The following is a 6,504-nucleotide window of genomic DNA, read 5'->3' as shown; positions in this document are numbered from 1 at the left end:
GAAAATTTCAAGAAAATCCGTCCATAACTTTTTGAGTTATCTTGCTGACAAACAAACAAACACGCACGCAAACACGTAAACACACAAAGCAAAGGGATCACTATACCAGATCAATCAGATTAATCCCAGGGTTGCTGTGGATTAATTTAGATTAATCACAATTAAATATCCTTCATTTTTAATCTATATTAATTGTGTTTCATTTTGCATGAGCAAAGAGACTCAAGAAAGAAGGGAATATATATGCATTTACCGTGTTTATTTAACACCCTCAACAGTTTCAACAAAACAACTTGAAACAGCTGTTCTGTCTTGGTTGTTTTTCATACTCATATTTCCATCCAGAGGGCCAACGTGCTGTTTAGTGTCTTCCATCTTTACAGGCTGGTTCTGCTGCCTGTCACTACTGGATAAACTGCTCATGTCTTCATGCATAACGGTAACTCAACTTGGACAAACTGACCCAGATAAGTTGCCAGAGACATTCAGAGTCATTCTGTCTGTGCTGCAGATGGGTTAATTGCGTTAAAATTTTTAGTCAGATTAATCATGATGATGTGCTAATTTTGACAGCCCTGTTTTATAGCCTGGATAGACAGGTACAGATATACTTCATTTATCCTCAGGGTAAACTCAAATTCCATTCGCTCAGGAAATTAACTCAAAGCAAAATAAAAATTAAAACAAGTCATCAGTGAATTGTTTACTGAATATTTAACCCATAAAGACCAAGTGCTACTTTTGTGGGAGTTACAAAAATGTTTTTTTTTCCTCTCTGTCTAATCTTTCTTAAATGATTTATCACCATTTATTACCTCCACCAAGGAGGTTATGTGTTTGCCAGCGATGATTTGTCTGTCTGTCTGTGTGCAAGATAACTCAGAAAGTTATGGACAGATTTGGATGAAAATTTCAGGAAATGTTGATACTGGCACAAGGAACAAATGATTTAATTTTGGTGGTGATCGGGGGTGGGGGGGCCACTGATCTGCCTTGGTGGAGGTCTGCGCTCTCCAAGTGCTTTTCTAGTTATAACATTGTCCTCTGCATTTTGTATTATTTAAGTGAAAATTAGGTATTTTCCCGTATTTAATTCACTGATCATGTAGATGTTCATAAAAGCTCAGATTAAAGTTGTGGGCTATTATGTCAGAAATTGAAAAAAAATGAAGGAAAAGTGGCTTTTTTGTAAAATATATCATTAACTGAACATAAAACAAGTGCCTCCATCCACTGTCATTGATCCAACTCCATGGGTTTTACTGGTGAATCAATGTTGTAGAAGATGACTGTGTTTCCACAGTAACTATGGAGCTTCTGAACGTCCAAATGTGTCATATCTGATGACCATGAAAAGATGACAAACTGCATTTTACACCAATTATTTACATGTATTGATAGGATTAGTGGATCAACAGTGATTAAACATTATAGAAGTATTATACAAGTCATCAGTAAATTGTTTACAGAATATTTTGTTTATTTTAGTGTGGTCTCCAGACTGTCCTGATGGATGTGGATGTAACATTATGTTTACATTATAGTGAACTGAGTCGTTGGTGCATGGTTAGAATTTGTCTTTTACACATTCCTCAAACCCTTTTCCCTTTATATTGCATATTTTTTATAAGATGATTGATTAAACCAGATAGACCTTTATTGATCCCTTAGGCAAAGTCCCTCAGGGAAATTAAGGATTCAACAACAACACAGTATGTACAGAACAGGTACGAGAAAATTAGAAAGGAAAAAAAAAGAAGACAATATAACTTAGTATAGAAACAGCAATAAACAGGAAATTGCACAAATCATGAATGCTAATTATAGATAATAATAATAACAATAAATCACATGATGTAACACCTACATTGGGGTCGAAAAAAGTTTGCACGGAAGCTAAACTTGTGTGAATTTTTTTCTTCTACTTTTTACAATCAGTAAGAGTGCATACCCATGGGAATGAACATATTTTGCTGCCTTATTCTATATAATAAAACAAAACTGTGCACTTTCACATGCAAATACTTAAAGACTTAAAATTAAAGAAGTGATATCTGAGCCTAAATGCCTGTGAAAAAGCAAATTCTTGCTGTTCTTGTTTGAGTTAAAAATACCATAAAAATGTTATCGTTTGTGTATATTTTTAGAAAAAACGTAAGGCAGCAGTTGTGGCTCAAATATATATATACTCTTAACCCTTTCATGCATGAATTATGAGAACTTTAATCAAAATTTTTTTCCCTGAGTATTTTTATTCCTCTTTAGGCATTAAAAAACAATGCAATTGAAAAAAAAATTCTGAACCTATTTTTAATGGAGTTGCAAAAATATCCACTCAGCTGGACATCATGCGTTTAATTTTTGAAGCAAATAAACATGTATTTACTGATATACTGTGTGAAAACATTTTTAATGCTGCTAATCTGATGTTTTCTCACATTTTAACATCCTCTAATACTAGTTATTACTCACTTCATGGAGATAATATGCAAAAAACACCTTTTTGTTAAAAAAAAAAAAAAGCTTTTAATTACAGTCAAATAACGGTATCAAGCAATTTTTTTTACACTTAAACATATCACTGCCGATTAGGTTTATAAAGAACAGCAATTTGCAATAACGGTATGAATGTCAGTGTATAGGATGATGCATAAGTGTCCACTGTGTTGGCTGATATGGAACTAAAACAGCAAAACTAATGAATATACAAAAGAACAGCTGTAGAATAGCTGTCCACTGTAGTGACCACTATGCATGAAAGGGTTAAATAACCTAGATACTGTTATATCTGACTTAATTAACTGATGGATTGACTGATCATTAAAATGTTTCTGGACCTTTTAGTTAGGTTTAGATTAGAAGTAGGTTTTAGGTTTATCCCTTACTCTCAGGATTTTAGTCCACATCTGTAAATGTACAGGGTGGGGAAGCAAAATTTACAATGAACATTTAGTTGTTTTTTCTCAGCAGGCACTACGTCAATTGTTTTGAAACCAAACATATATTGATGTCATAATCCTACCTAACACTATTATCCATACCTTTTCAGAAACTTTTGCCCATATGAGTAATCAGGAAAGCAAACGTCAAAGAGTGTGTGATTTGCTGAATGCACTCGTCACACCAAAGGAGATTTCAAAAATAGTTGGAGTGTCCATAAAGACTGTTTATAATGTAAAGAAGAGAATGACTATGAGCAAAACTATTATGAGAAAGTCTGGAAGATACTATTAAAGAAGAATGGGAGAAGTTGTCACCCAAATATTTGAGGAACACTTGCGCAAGTTTCAGGAAGCGTGTGAAGGCAGTTATTGAGAAAGAAGGAGGACACATAGAATAAAAATATTTTCTATTATGTCAGTTTTCTTGTGGCAAATAAATTCTCATGACTTTCAGTAAACTAACTGGTCATACACTGTCTTTCAATCCCTGCCTCAAAATATTGTAAATTTTGCTTCCCCACCCTGTATATTTTACATGACTTCTGACACTCTACTTTTACACTCTACATACCTTCTCATGTTGTCGCATTCCACAAATCTCCTGTATTTTTAACACTGACTATGGGCTTTATTTATTCATGAATAAACACAACAGAACATCTTGTTGTAAGGTGGTTTAAAACAAAGACACATTTCACTGAAACAACACAGATAAGCGGACTTTAACAGACTGGTATGCATAAGTAGAACCATATGGTGGGAGACACATTTACTTTGGTCCACAAACATGTCCTTGGGCGCTAAAAGCCTGTTGATTGATGGCGCAGACCCGAGAGCGAAAGATAACTGTTTACTGGTGGATAGACTCATTTTACCTCACACTCAAGAGGACTCACAAATACTCATCACACACACTCACAAACATTTGGGTTGTGATTTGTCAGACTTTCTGTATGTTTGTATGCATTTGTAATGTACTTTCTCCTTGATTGATCAGCCAACACTTATGTGGTTGAGATGTTGTGTATAGATATGAGATGGTCTTCAGATATTTATGGCCGTTCTTTACATTCACTGCGACCCATTAACCCAGGGGTGTCAAACATGCGGCCCGGGGGCCAAATCTGGCCCGCCAAAGGTTCCAGTCCGGCCTGCGGGGTGAATTTGCAAAGCACAAAAATTACACTTAAGATAATAACAATCAAGAAAGTTGAACTCGTTTTAGTTGAGGTTCCACATACAGAATAATGTGATCTCAACTGAAATAATAGCATAATAGCCTACAAATAATGACTCCAAATGTTCTTAGTTTAATGTGAAAAACATATTACATTACACCTATAAATAATGAACTCCAAATTTTTCTCTTAGTTTTAGTGTAAAAGTTGACATTAAATTATGAAAATATTAACATTTACAAACTATCCTTTAACAAAATAAAATGTGAAAAACCTGAACTTTTCAAAGTGAAATTTTAACATAATTCTTCCTGTTATTAAATATTTGGTACCTTTGTAGATCCAATCTGTAATATGCATGAATAAATGGTAAGTTGAGGTGTAATATTGTTAAAATTGCACTTATTTTTCTCAAGAAATTTTAGTTTTTTTCAGGTTATTCACATCATTTTGTTTGGATAGTTTGTAAATGTACATACTTTCATAATTTAATTTTGATTGCAGTAAAACAAAAAGAAAAATTTGGAATCATCATTATTTACAGGTTATTATGCTACTGTTTTATTGGTCCAGCACACTTGAGATCAATTTGGCCTTAATGTGGCCCCTGAACTAAAATGAGTTTGACACCCCTGCTTTAACCCTTTCACCCAGTGTTTTTCAACCTTGGGATCAGGACCCTAAGTGGGGTTGCCTGACATTTCTAGAAATTGTTGAAAAAAAAAAAAAAAAAACCTTTTGGTGAGTCAATATATGGTGAGTTGAGAACATCACAATCCATAAAAGACATGACAAACTCTGAAGCTGAAACTGAATCACTGTGTCATGCCTGCCGCCAGACGTTAGTCTGGTTTTGTCTGTCTTGTGTGTTTGTCTGTCATTTCCTGTTTTATTTTGTTAAGTTCTCCTCATGTGTCATGTCTGGTGTCTTTGCTTCCTTTCCCTAATCTGTGTCACCTGTGTGATTACCTGTCCCTGCCCTGATTTGTTCCACCTGTGTCTCATTGTCTTCCCTCCCTTTTGTGTATTTAAGCCCTGTGTTTTTCCCTTGTTCGTTGCCACTTCATATTTTCCCTGTGAGATACTTACCAGTGTTTTTTGGATCCTGTCTGCCTGTGTATGACCCGGTTTGCCATCTCTGTTTTTTGCCTGTTGCCTTATCCCTATCTGTACTTCAGCCTCCAACTGACTACATGTGTTCGACCTTGTTTTTACGGTACGTGAGCTAGCCTGATCCATATGTCCTGTTGCCGTTCCGTCTGCCTGCCCGTGTATGATCTGGTTCTGCCACTGACCTCCCTCTGCTTTTCCCTAGTCGGATTCCCGACGTGCTCTACCGATCCGGACTGTGGGTTTTCTTCTCCGGTCCGATTGACTAACCCAGAGAAGAACCCGGGACTCATTGTTCTCAAGATTTTGTTCATTATCATTATCAGTGAACAGTCAGTGAGCTTGATGTTTAATAAACACTGAACTTTTACATCTGTCTCAGGGTCATGCATGTGGGTTCAGTCTACGTACTCTGTGCATCACACGCTGTGGTACTGTTTATCTTTCAAATGTTCATTGTGGTCAGTTTCAGATGCTGCAGCTCTTTCATAATTCATAGTTTGAGTTATTGTTTGTTCAGTATTAATTGTCAGCCTTGTAAATCCAAGCTGGACTGACTGTACATATCCTGACCAAGGAAAATAAAATTCTCACTTTGTGCAGTAATCTACACCTGGCTTTACTGCCTCTGTCTGTAATAATATAAATTATATAGCCTAAACGTCAACTAAAATTAACCTTTATTTGCAGCATAGTATAGCAAACTATTACATGATCAAAAACAAATTAATTTTGGCAAAAAAAAAAAAAGTCTGTTTTGAACGTCTGGGGTCGGCAGAAATTTGTGACGTTAATATGGGGTTACGAGCCAAAAAAGGTTGGGAACCACTGCACTAACTAGTGATATGTCCGTGGTGAGCGCTCTGAATGTATGATTATTTTAAATATTCATAAAAATTCAACTGTTTGCTCAAAACGTGCTGATAGAATAGACCTTATTCTTTCCATAGACATCTGGGCACGCTCAGTGCACCCCCTGCCACCTGTGGAATGGGGAGCAAAACACAGAACAGTGAGAAACTGACTCACTATAAAAGTAGACAGTTTGGGGGATTTTTTTTTTTTTTTTTTACACCATTTTCCTTGTTTTTGTTTTTAATGTTGTTTGCAGTGTTGTGGTACAAAGGTGTATTAGGGCCACATAAGAAAATAAAAATGCTTGTCACTATGAGAATAAAGTTGTAATATTTTGAGAATAAAATCATAATATAATGAGAATAAAGTTATAGTTTTAAAGAAAGTCATTATTTAACAAAAATCATGTTGTACTTTTA

Source organism: Sphaeramia orbicularis, chromosome 19, assembly GCF_902148855.1.
Source record: "Sphaeramia orbicularis chromosome 19, fSphaOr1.1, whole genome shotgun sequence".
NCBI lineage: Eukaryota > Metazoa > Chordata > Actinopteri > Kurtiformes > Apogonidae > Sphaeramia > Sphaeramia orbicularis.
Note: the sequence above shows the minus strand (reverse complement) of the source record.